Here is a 12,986-nt window from a genome sequence, read left to right on the forward strand (position 1 = left end):
GCTGCCCGCCGAGCGAGAGCGAGAGAACTGTAAACACTCTGCGTGTCTCCCTCTCCCTCTCGAGGAAGTCCACCACCGTGCTGCGCTACAGCCCATGCTCCCGAACCGAGAGAGAGAGAACTGTAAACGCTCTGCGTGTCTCCATCTCCCTCTCGAGGAAGTCCACCACCGTGCTGCGCTACAGCCCATGCTCCCGAACCGAGAGAGAGAGAACTGTAAACACTCTGCGTGTTCTCCCGGCTCCCTCTCCCGGGAGGACACGGAGAGTGTTTACACTTTTTTTTTCTTTTTTTTTCTCTCTCTCTCTCTCTCTCTCTCTCTCTCTCTCTCTCTCTCTCTCTCTCTCTCTCTCTCTCTCTCTCTCTCTCTCTCTCGACTGACTGTCACTCTCTCTCTCTCTCTCGACTGAAAGTCACTCTCTCTCTCTCTCTCTCTCTCTCGACTGACTGTCACTCTCTCTCTGTGGACTGATTGTCACTCAAAGTGCTTATGGGCGGAGCCAGGCCATAACAGCCTGATTTCTTGTGGCTGAAAAATGATGGTTTTGAGTACTTGATTAGAAATATAAACCAATGAATTTTTTTTGAAAAAAAACGTACAGATGTCTTCAATAGACTCACAGGAATTGTGTAAAGTTGCCCAAATAGTGCTAGGAATAGTAAAATAGTTCCCCTTTAAAGCCTACAGTGATGCAGACTGGGCAGCTGACACCACAGATAGAAGGAGTACCACCGGATATTGTGTGAGTTTGAACACAGACAGCTCATTGGTTTCATGGAAAACAAAGAAACAGCCCACTGTGGCTTTATCAACTTGTGAAGCCGAATATATGGCTCTAGCTATGACCATACAGGAGTGTATTTACCTGGAACAACTGCTCGAAGGGATGGATACCTATGTACAGGGCCGCCTCAGGGGGTGTGCAAGCAGTGCGGTCGCACAGGGCCTCGCGGGAAGGGGGGCCTCGCAAAATAAAATAAAAAAAGGCCCCCCTTCCCGCGAGGCCCTTTTTCATCACAGACCTAAAATCTAGTTTTGCTTATATGCTTATATATTTCACATTAGACACGTTTGTAGAATGTGTCTGACTTGTTCCTGCCTCTGCGGCTCTGCAGACTGCAGTGTTCCGGTTTCTGCGGCTCTGCTGCTCTACAGATTTTAGAATAGTGTTTCCGTGCTCTTCTCGGACCCACGAGGTACAGGGATCTAATTCAGCGCTATTCAGAGGAGCGAGTGGATGTCTTTTCAAAAGCAGCATGGATCAGAAGAAATTACACAGTGGGCCAAGAAAGTCTCCTTCCAACTTTACCATTGATACTGCGTTATGGTGAGTTCATGCAACCTATTCTATTCCCGCCGTGGATCTCTCTCTCTCTCTCTCTCTCTCTCTCTCTCTGGAGCCAAACTGGCCGACTAGCTGTTGTAGTACTAGTAGCTATAGCTAACGGTGTGTGGCCTGGTGTCAGCACCTGTATTGCTTTTCTCATGTTGTACAGTTTCAGTGGTAGCCGCATAGCTTGCTTCTGCGTTAGCTAATGGTTAGCGATAGCCGGGTTGAGCTAACTGTTAGCCAGTTAGCTGTTTAGCTACGACGTTAGCTGCCGGCTGCGCACGTTAGTTTGATGCTATCAGTTAGCCTAGAGTTAGCTGTTAGCTTGTGCTACGACCATTGACATTAGCCGTGAGAATAGCAGGGGGTTCTGGCACTCTGACTACGACATCATCTTTGACAGAAGATGTAGTCGGGCCTGCACCATGACAAGGCTCCGGCCATAGCATAGCTTCTTTTTGTCCCGCCAGCGAGAGGCCTTTCGTCAACGTGGAGACCTGGGTTGCGGCCTTTCGCCCTGCGTTCCTTGGTGCAGGTAAGATGAATGAAAATGTAATGACATTACCCCACTCTTCCTTCCTTCCCCTCCCGAATGTTTTGTTAATAACGATGTTTTTTTCCAGGCAAAACATATGTTACTTCACAACATTTGGAGATACGACATGTGCTGTGTGTGAATGTCTTGGTCGTTTGTGTAGCTTGGGTAGCGTTGGGCCATTGGCCAAAGCTGTGTGTGGCCTGGTGTCACAGTACCTGGCTAGCCTATTTAGCTGATGTCGGCCATTGGCTCCTTGCTGCTTTGTTTTCTCTGGTATAGACCCTCTTCTCTTTGGATTTAAGTGTTGATCTTTGTCCTTTTGGATCTCTCATACATGCTCTCTCTCTAACACACACACACACGACAAACACACATGCTCTCTCTCTCTCTCTCTCTTTCTAACACACACAGTCTGCCTATGGCGGCCTTTCTCGATGGCTAGGCTGTGCTCGCTGAGTCTGTACCTAGTCAAGGATCTTCAGTCACAGTGCTCAGGTATTCTGCCACTGTCTGTTTAGGGCCAAATAGCATTTCAATTTATTTCCAATGTGTCTCTCTCTCTCTCTCTCTCTCTGTACACTGTATATTGACTGTAGAACGGGAGCTCTCTCTCGCTCTCTCTCTTGCTATATGTTGACTGTATCATGCCCAGCCTCGGGCAGCGCTATTATTTAAGAATATGTTGACTGTATGAAAAAGAAAAATATATATATATATATTATTTTTTTATTTTTTTTTACTTTTGGGGGGGGGGGGGGGGGCTCGCGTTTAAATCTTGCACAGGGCCTCGCATTTCTCCCAGGCGGCCCTGCCTATGTATATAAGAAGACTGTTGTTTACGAGGACAACCAGGGAACCATTGCGATTGCTAGAAACCCTGTGTGCCGACAGAGATGTAAACATGTCAATATAAAATATCATTTCATTAGATTTGTCATCAGAGAAGAAAGGATGACACTGATGTATTGTCCAACGGACGACATGGTAGCAGACGCTATGACGAAACCTGCCTCCAAATTGAAATAGAAGAGATTTGCAGAGGCCATGTTTGGTGTGTAGATATTGACTGTCATGTTCTATTGATGTTTTTGGAGTATATTATTTCCTTTGTAAAATGTTTTTCAAAGAAGTTATCCAGTATGCTAATACAAACCTAAGTGGGAGTGTTGAAGTCAGAGGTTCTGTGTAGGATTGTTAGTAACTGTCTAGCATATATAACTGTTTCCACTAGAGGGCGCTCTAGGCGGAGCCACTCAGGTACACATGTGGCGAGTATAAATGTAGATGTCTCCTCCCACTTCTTTCTCTCCCCCATGTCTCTCAGTGAGAGAAGACCTGTAGAACTGCTGCTCTTCATGTGAATAAATAAACCACGCCAGTTAAGGCTCAAGATAGAAACCATGCCTCTTGACCACATTATTGTCACCCTATAGCCGAATTCTGTTAACACTTTCTAAGAATTGTTGATAAATGAGGGCCCAGGACTTAAAAAAAAACACCCATTCTCCCAATAACCATCTCAGACCAACCCATAACCCTAACTGAATCATTCAAGTTCCTCGGCACCCACATCAGCAATAAACTCAAATGGGACATTAACACCACTGCCATCAACAAAAAGGCCCAGCAGCGCCTGTACTTCCTCAGGCAACTGAGGAAGTACAGAGTCGAACAACACCTACTGGTCCATTTCTACACTGCCATAATTCAAAGCATCCTCACCTCATCCATCACAGTCTGGTACGGTTCGACTGACAAACACACCAAACACAAACTCCAACGCATCACCAAGACAGCCTCCAAAATAATTGGCTGCCCCCTCCCCTCTCTGGACTCCATCTACACCTCACGCACAGTCGCCCGCTCTGGTAAAATAGTCAGCGATCCCTCTCACCCAGCACACCACTTATTCCAGCGCATGCCCTCAGGTCGCTACAGGTCCATTCTAATCAGACACACACGCTTGAATGAATGAATGAATGAATGAATGAATGAATGAATGAATGAATTAATGAATGAATGAATGAATGAATGAATGAATGAATGAAAACTTTATTTAACAGATTGCAGAATGGGTACAATACAGTACGGCTCAATACATACAATTGTTAAGGGGATGCAGACCTGAGAAAGACGTTTGTCTTGTTTCCATCAGGGTCCCCCATTTTCAATTCATATAGACATTTATGACATACACAACATACATGACATTTATGGCATAGGGACATATAGGTATTTAGTACTGATACATTTGTGACATAACGGTATTCAAATATACAGTACTGTTACCCCTAGATCCTGACAGAGTATATACATATGATGGGGAGGGGACTGTACATTAGGAGGGGGTGGGTGGGTGGGAGGGAAATATACATACGGCGGGGAGGGAATATATACATGCGGTGGTGAGGAGACTGTCTATTAGGAGGTGGTGGGGGTTTTGGGCATTTACGGTGGCCAGTTTCGAATTGCAGCCTCCCGTAGGTGCTCTTTAAGAGCGGTTTTGAATGTGGGCAGGGATTCACATTCCTTTACAGCTTTGGGTAGGGCGTTCCACATTGTTGTGGCATAATTGCGAAACGTGTTTAGTCCCTTGTTTGAGCCGAATCTGGGTTTAACATGATTTGTTGAGCTTCCTCTGGTGTAGTGGTTGTGGTATTCACTGACCTTTGGGAAGTATTTTGACATGTACATGGGCACCCCGGTCGTATAGTGTATCTTGTAGACCAGGCCCATTGCAAGTTGTTGTACTCTGTCGTCTACTCTAAGCCATCCTAGGTTGGCAAAGTGGGCAGGGGTGAGGTGGGTTCTGGGGTTCAGGTCAAGTAGTAGTCTGACCAGTTTGTTTTGTGATGTTTGTAATTTTGTTTTAAGCGCCTTTGAGGTGCTTTGGTACCATGAGGTGCACGCATAGTCATAGTACCCTTGAATGAGTGCTCCTGCCAGAGTCTTCAGGGTATTCTTGTTTACCAGAGAGGAGATCCGGTACAAGAATCTAGTTCGTTGGTTGACTTTTTTTATTACATTGGATGCCATTTTGTCACAGGAAAGATTTGCCTCTAGGATGGAACCCAGGTAGGTAATTTCGTCTTTCCTTGTGACAATATTGTCACCCACTGTAACTGAGAATCCGTCGGTCTTGCTGAGTTTGTTATTTGAACCGAAGAGAATGGACTCTGTTTTGCCCATGTGTAATGATAGTTTGTTATCAGCGAGCCATATGCAGATTTTGCCTAGTTCCGTGCTGAGGGTTTTTTCAACCTGCAATTTGTTCTTGTCAGAGACCAGCAGGGCTGAGTCGTCCGCAAACAGGAACAAGTTGCAGTCACAGGCTGACGACATGTCATTTGCATAAATTAGGAAGAGTAGCGGTCCTAGTATGCTTCCTTGTGGAACACCACAGCTCACTGTGAGGGGGGGGGATAGAGTACCGTTTACCTCTACCATCTGTTCTCTTCCCTCCAGGTAGGATTGCATCCAGCTCACTGATAAGCTATCAAAACCAATTGCTTTTAGCTTGTCCATTAGAATGGAGTGATTGACAGTGTCGAAGGCCTTTTGTAGGTCCAGCATGACCATGCCGCAGTATTTGCCCGCGTCCACCTCTTGTTTGATGTGGTCATTCAAATAGAGGAGGCATGTGTCAGTGGAGTGGGACGTTCTGAAGCCAGATTGGAATTCGTAGATTCGATTTTTTTCCGCCAAGTACTTTTCGACCTGTTCATAGACTATTTTCTCCATGACTTTCGAGATGGAGGTAAGAATAGAAACAGGGCGGTAGTTGCCTGGGTCTAATTTGCTGCCCTTTTTGTGTAGGGGTCACTCTCGCAATTTTGAAGTCCTTGGGGACGTGCCCCTGTTTTATAGAGAGGTTTATTATGTGTGTGATGACTGGGGTGATGGCGGCTGCTGCGTCTCTGAGGAATTTGGAGGGGATGTTGTCATGGCCAGTGGCCTTGTTAGGTTGGAAGGCGCTCAATTTTTTGAGTACCTCATCGGTTGTTACCATTTCAAGTTTGAAGTCGTCTTTGTGGACCCCTAGGTTTTTGTAGTATGCTACTATGTGTTCTACCCCATAATGCCCTGAGTGGGAGGGTAGTTTGTTTACCAGTGTTGTGGCTATGTTTGTGAAGAAGATGTTTAAGTAATTGGCTACATCCAGCTTGTTTGTGATGAGCGTGTTGTCCATCTTTATGTTTATGTTTGAGAATCTGGTTTTACGTTTTTTACTGCAGCCTAGTTGATTATTGAGTAATTTCCAAAGTTCGCGGGGTTTGTTTTTGTTTTCCTCAGTTTTGTCGTTGATGAAATTTCTTTTTGCGGTTCTGATCATGGTGTTTACGTCATTTCTTAGTCTGTTTCTTTGGATTTTTAGTTCAACCACGTGGGCTTGGAGTTCACTGTTTGAGCTTTTGGAAAGCTTTGTCTGACTTTTATGAAGTTCAGAGCATTTTTTGTCTCTGGTTTTCATAGCGGCCAGTATTTCAGTGTGCATCCATGCCTCAGCGCGATTTTTAACCCTGGTGGTTCTTATCGGTGCCATGTTGTTGAGTATTGCTGTGAATTTGGTTTTGAATCCAAGCCATGTTTCTTCAACCTGTGTACCACTGAGTTCATCTGACCAGTCCAAGCTCCCCAGTTCTAGGTTAAAGGCCTCTCTAGAGTAAGTTTTGAGGTCTCTAGATGTGACTGTTTTGTGACAGCCGGCCTTCTGTTTTAGCTTTTTGCGGGTACAGAAAATCATATAATGATCACTTAACCTGCATGCTATCACCCCTTTATTGGAGATCATTGACTTGTCAGTGGTCAAAATGAGGTCAATGGTGGTTTGTGTCGAATCGCATACCCTTGTGGGTTGGGTGATTAGCTGGCTGAAACCGTGCAGATCAGAAAACCTACTGAAGGCCTTGAAGACGGGTGCTGATTTACGCAGCATATCCGTGTTCCAGTCCCCCACAAACAGTTTTTTCCCCACAGCAGTCCGAACACTGAACACCCTGGCCCGCCCCCCTTTGCACAGACGGGCAAGCATCTGTCACTGACTGACACTGTTACACGTGACTGTCCTGTATGTATTTATGTATATGTATTTATCAGTGGCGAAGCGTACCGGAGTTAACCGGGCCTTCATAATATTATATATTATTAATATTATATTCCAAATAAAATAAGTCCCTCGATACTCCGTGCTGCTGCTGACTTGAAATAAAATAGACCGTTCTGTGGGCAGTCGGCCCGACACTAAACAGCAGTCTGTTATAATCACATTTGTATGAGCTAACGAATTCCGTTATATTGGACATTTGTATTAATTATATCAAGCGAAGAATTGAGAAAGCAGAGAGAGACGGCAACATTATCGTGTGGTTCAACGTTGCGTGATCGCTGAAACCAATGCCGATCTCCGCCTCCCAGCGAGTTGTCATTATTATCAACAACGAAACAAATGTAACTATTTTAATACAATTCAAATTGTGCTTAGAGGGAAGTTACGGTATGCAAAGAAAGATCAAGTCAAGAATTACCAAATGAAACGCACAGCAGCCCAGCCAATATTTCAAGACAGACATATATTTGTGTGGAAATAAAATGCGCAGCGGCAGATCAATATAATCAATATAAATTAATTTGTTTCACTCACCATTTTGACGTGGTTCACCTGAAGACGAAATCCATCCTCCTGTCCGTTTGGGTGAACTTTTCAATGACCCGGTCATACAGCTGATCAGTCCTTTTCAGATCCAGGAGCATTTCTTTTTCAATTGACATGGAGGATAATGCAGAGAGTCGGGCTTGTCCGGTTGTATTCCTCGCATATGTTTTAATGCGCTTGAGGGCAGAAAATGTCCTTTCCACGGTTGAGGTGGTGACAGGGATAGTTACAACTAAACACGTCAGTTTATATAGCTGCTTCATGCTTTCACTGAGTTTTTTTTGTTGAAGAAATAGAAGAAGGTCAGATGGGTCCTTTCCCTGAAAATCTGCCATAGAATACATGACACCGAGTTCGGTTTTCAGCCGTGGCAAGTCAAAACGCGGCCCGTAGCTGTCAGTCAGGCTTGTGAAAGCAGTTTCAGGGAACGTTTTCTTATAGATGGTGAACTGCGTGGGATCCAGAAGGGAAAGGAATGAAAGCTTTTCGTGATCTTTAAAACGAGTTGTCATTTGATTTAGAATATTGTCAATAATGCCATCATGCACCTTCTTGTAGTATGTACGTGGATCTCCGCGCGCTCTGCGCCCAGGTGGCACACCGGTGGTGTTCACTGTCTCGTCATAGAGTTGCTCAAAACGTGGCCTCTGCTCCTCAATGCGAATGCAAAACTCGTCCACCCGAGCCAAACAAAACTGCATGTCAAATGACTTGCTCTGCAAAATGTCAAAAAGAACATCTGCATGGGAAAACATTTCGTAAAATGTTGAAATTAAAAAGCTAAATTCAAAGGTGCTCAAGTATGATATATGAGCATCAGCACCGCCTGTAGCAGTATCGTCAAATTCCTCATGGTGGTCAACTATGTACTGGAACACGTCCTTAAGAGCATCTTTCTGTTCAAATACAGTGCAAACCAATCTTGATGTGAAATTCCACCTAGTTGGTGCAACTCGTGGCAGTCGCCTTTGACACATCTGGTCAAGCACTTGCGTACGTTTGGGCGATTTAGTAAAGAACGCGGCCATGGAAGACAGGTGTGAGAGGAAGATTTTGCATTCTTGAATTTTTTTTACACCTTGAGATAAAACTAAATTAAGGACATGTGCATAACAGTGTATGAAAAGCGCATCGGGGACCCTTTCCTTCACTTTGGCTTGGACACCGTTTAGTCCCGAGGCCATAACAGGTGCACCATCGTAACACTGCGCTGCAAGTTTATCTGTGCATGCATATTCCTCCAAGAAATTAAGAGCCAGGGTTGCAACCTCTTCTGCTGTTTTGCCCCCCGACACATCCACATATTTAATGAACCTCTCTTTTACGCCACCGTCTGTTACATAACGAAGAACAATTGACAGCTGTGCAGCATTGCTCACATCTGACGTTTCATCTAGCATTAGAGCTACACATGACGCGTTCCTTATTTCTTCTTTAATTTCGTCATTCATCACATCAGCAACAGCACTTATCAAATCGTTCTGTATTTGACTTGAGGTTCCAATAAATACCTTGGAAGTGGTCAGATGGTAGTGCAAAGCTGGATCATATTCTGCTAAAAATGACAAAAGCTCCAGGTAATTCCCCCGGTTCAAAGATGTTCCACTCTCATCATGGCCCCTGAAAGCCATCTCCTGTTTCCCTAGGAAAACCACGCAGTGTATAAGCCGTTTTAAAATCTCCCGATTTTTTTTGACCTTTTCGTTGTGCATCGTTGTTTCTCTCCGTCTCTGTTCATCCAGCTGTAAATCAATCCTTGCGTCTCCAAATGTTTTCAGACTAATTGTTGCCTTAAGGTGACTTGCCGAGCCTTCATGCTTTTGTGCAGACTTTGTTAAACAGGTAAGGTTATCGAAGCCTCTAAAGTTCCACGCACCCTTGTCGGTCCCAAACAACAAACATTCCCAGCAGAAAAGCTTCTTCCGTGAAACCGAGCCAGTCATCCAGGGGTACCGTTCTCAATTGCTAGCCTGGAAATGTCGCTCGTAACCGGCCTTTGATGCCTGGCTGATTTCCAGTCCTTCTGGGGTTGGGCGGCCTTTTTTGACAATGTCCATCTTTTCATTGAATGTTCTTCTTGAAAAGGGAACTGTTAATAAATCCGCAACAACATCGACGGTATCATTTGCTGCTGCCATGTTTCAGTTTGTCTCGTGTTGTCTTGCTTGATAGTTCACTAAGGGCATCGCGTTTGCCGTTTTGCGCTCTGATTGGCCGACGCAGCCAGACTCTAGAATACTTTGGCATCTAAAAGACTACGCCCATTGACTACAGCTCCAAATGTGATTGGCTGATCAAACTGTCACTCCACACCTGGGCTCCTGTTAAGGTTTATTGGGCAGGTCGAGCTAGAATACCCGATGGAGGAAAGTCTGCCCAGAGACTTGTGAAAAGAAATCTCCGATTGGCTGTTATTTTCTCCTGTACAAAAACGCTCTAATGCGCAGTGAATGGGTCGAAAACAACTATGGCGAGTGAAACTGTGCGGTTTTAACAGATTAGCGACACAAACTATTTTAATACATTTGATTAAAAAAAATAAAAAAAATAAAATTAAAAAAGTAATTTTTAAAATTCATATTTTCTTTCTTCTGAGGCTCACAGGGCCTTCTCTGAATACCTTGAAGGCCCTGAGAATTCGCCACTGGTATTTATTGTGGGGATTGGGAGGGGGGGGGGGGGGGCGTTTGATGTTTCATGTTGATGTAACCAGTGCTTAACAAACTGTACCGCAAACAATTACCACCAACCATCGTTGTGTGGCATTACAGTATCTTGTATCTTGTAGGGCCTTTGAGATGCTTTGGTACCATGAGGTGCAAGCATAGTCGTAGTACCCTTGAATGAGTGCTCCTGTTAGAGTCTTCAAGGTATTCTTGTTTACCAGAGAGGAGATCCGGTACAAGAATCTTGTTCGTTGGTTGACTTTTTTTATTACACTGGTTGCCATTTTGTCACAGGAAAGATTTGCCTCTAGGATGGAACCCAGGTAGGTAATTTCATCTTTCCTTGTGACAATATTGTCACCCACTGTAACAGAGTAGCCGTTGGATTTGCTGAGTTTGTTATTTGATCCAAAGAGAATGGACTCTGTTTTACTCAGGTGTAATGATAGTTTGTTATCAGTGAGCCAGGTACAGATTCTGCAGAGTTCAGAGCTGAGGGCCTTTTCAACCTGCAACTTGTCCCTGTCAGAGACCAGCAGGGCTGAGTCATCCACGAACAGGAACAGGTTGCACAAGCTGATGACAACAAATTTGCATAAATTAGGAACAGTAACGGTCCTAGTATGCTTCCTTGTGGAACACCACAGCTCACTGGGAGGGGGAGGGGGGTAGTGTACCATTTACCTCCACCATCTGTTCGCTCCCCTCCAGGTAGGATTGCATCCAGCTGATGAACTATCAAAAACAATTGCTTTTAGCTTGTCAATGAGAATGGAGTGAGTTCACTCAGATCTATCACTTCTTACCAGTAATTTAAAACATCTTAGTTTACTCATCTGCAGACTACTTGCACTTCTTACTAGTTGCATCTGATGTACTGTGTTATGGTTTACATGTTTACAGATCAAACTGTAATTTTTTATGTACACTTATATGGGAATATATATACTGTATATTGACAATCCTCTTGGGAGGAATCAGTGTGGACCGAGGGGGTGAGCTTGGGAGAGCGTCTGTCAGTGTATAAGTGTATTTTGTTGTCCTGTGTTTTGTTTTGTTTAGTTATGTATTGTATTCTATGTTTTGTATTTTATGTTAACACTTTGGACCCCAGAACCGATGATAGTCGGTTAACTCGCCGACGCTTGGGCACCAAACCCGAGTATAGTCGGGTTTTCATCGTTATTTCTTTTATTCGATATTTCCATTCATTACAGGCACACGGACATCTGGGTTAGCATTGGAAATCATCCTGAGAATGCCAAAGTGCAATACCGTCCGCATCCACCCAGGTGGCAGTATCGAGCACCCTTTGTAACGTTATATCTTGGCCTGTGCGTCAATCAAAAGTCTCCGGTCGGATTTCTATTGGTCGGGCAAGGAGGGCAGTTATAACGTCGCATTGAGAAGCATGAATTGCTCCCGGTGCATGATGTGTGGCGGATTATGTTGGCGACACGATCGACACCAATACTGGGACTCGCGACCAGATAATTGGAATATTATTTTTGGGGTACATCCTAGTGAAGGTAAGGGCTATATAATGTCAATCCTGCTGTGATCCAATCATGACTTCACCTCGATCACAACATGTGTCTGTAACGTTACTCCACAGCGTATGCCGTTGGTGACAATCAAAGCATCAAGCATTATTTTTTTTTAATTTATTTTTAGCGTTTTTCCTGCTTTTTATGGTCAGACATGACCGACAGAGGAGGAGAGGGTGAACGGGAGAAGAGGTGGGGAAGACATGCAACAAATTATCCCCCGGGAGCGGGAGGCGAACCCGGGACGGCCGCGTGGGTGTGCGAGGCACTATGCGGTGCGCCCCATTTCTTTTAGATTTTTATTGGTTTTTACTACCGGGCAGTCCGGTAGAGAGAGAGAGAGAGAGAGGAAGAATGGGAGACAGAGCAGGGGAAGACATTCGGCAAAGAACACCGGGTCCGGGAATCGAACCCGGGTCGGCCGTGCCGCGACGCAGCGCATTACGTGGTTCGCCATTCGGGCGCCCCCCTTTCATGCATTCATGATGAAACATAATACCGATAATATAGATGTGATTTCGAAATAGTAGCGTGTACAGGCGAGAAATGGCAACGTTTTTAGTAAATTGCACGTATTTCTGCATAGCGTCGTTTTCTGGGATTAGACAGGATTATTCTAAAACTATAGTAATTTTCCCCACGGTATAAAACGGGAATGTATGGATGAAAAAATTATTTCTTTAACACATATTGAACGTTAGATAGTCGATGTCAAATGGGCCATAGTATTGTAACCATAGCTATAATATAGAATAGTTATAGCCCTGCAAACACCGCCACGTATTCCTATACTTGACTCTAAAGTTTAGAGCGTCAGCCTTTTAACAATACATCACGCATATCGCTCCGGCGCTGATTGAGTTAAGGACCCCTAGAAAAAGAGATAGCATATCTCAAGGGGTTTATCCTTCAAATAAATTTCAAATCTCCCCATCAAATTTTGTCAAATGAAAATATAGGCTATATTAAATTGTAGAAAATAATGTTTTCTGATTCTGACGCCCCACCTAATATGTGTAATATAAATGTTTAGGCTTCATTGAAATGCAGGACATTTTTCTTCTGTTGCAGGACGTGGGACAAAGCATCATCAGAAAAAATATATCAGACAAAATATATATGACGGAACAATAGAACTCACAGTAATTATCATTATCATCCAATGCTTATAAAGGCATGATGACCTATATCATATATATATATATATATATATATATATATATATATATATATATATATATATATATATATA

The sequence above is a fragment of the Notolepis coatsorum genome (genome assembly GCF_963971535.1).
Source record: "Notolepis coatsorum genome assembly, chromosome: 11".
NCBI classification, from domain to species: domain Eukaryota; kingdom Metazoa; phylum Chordata; class Actinopteri; order Aulopiformes; family Paralepididae; genus Notolepis; species Notolepis coatsorum.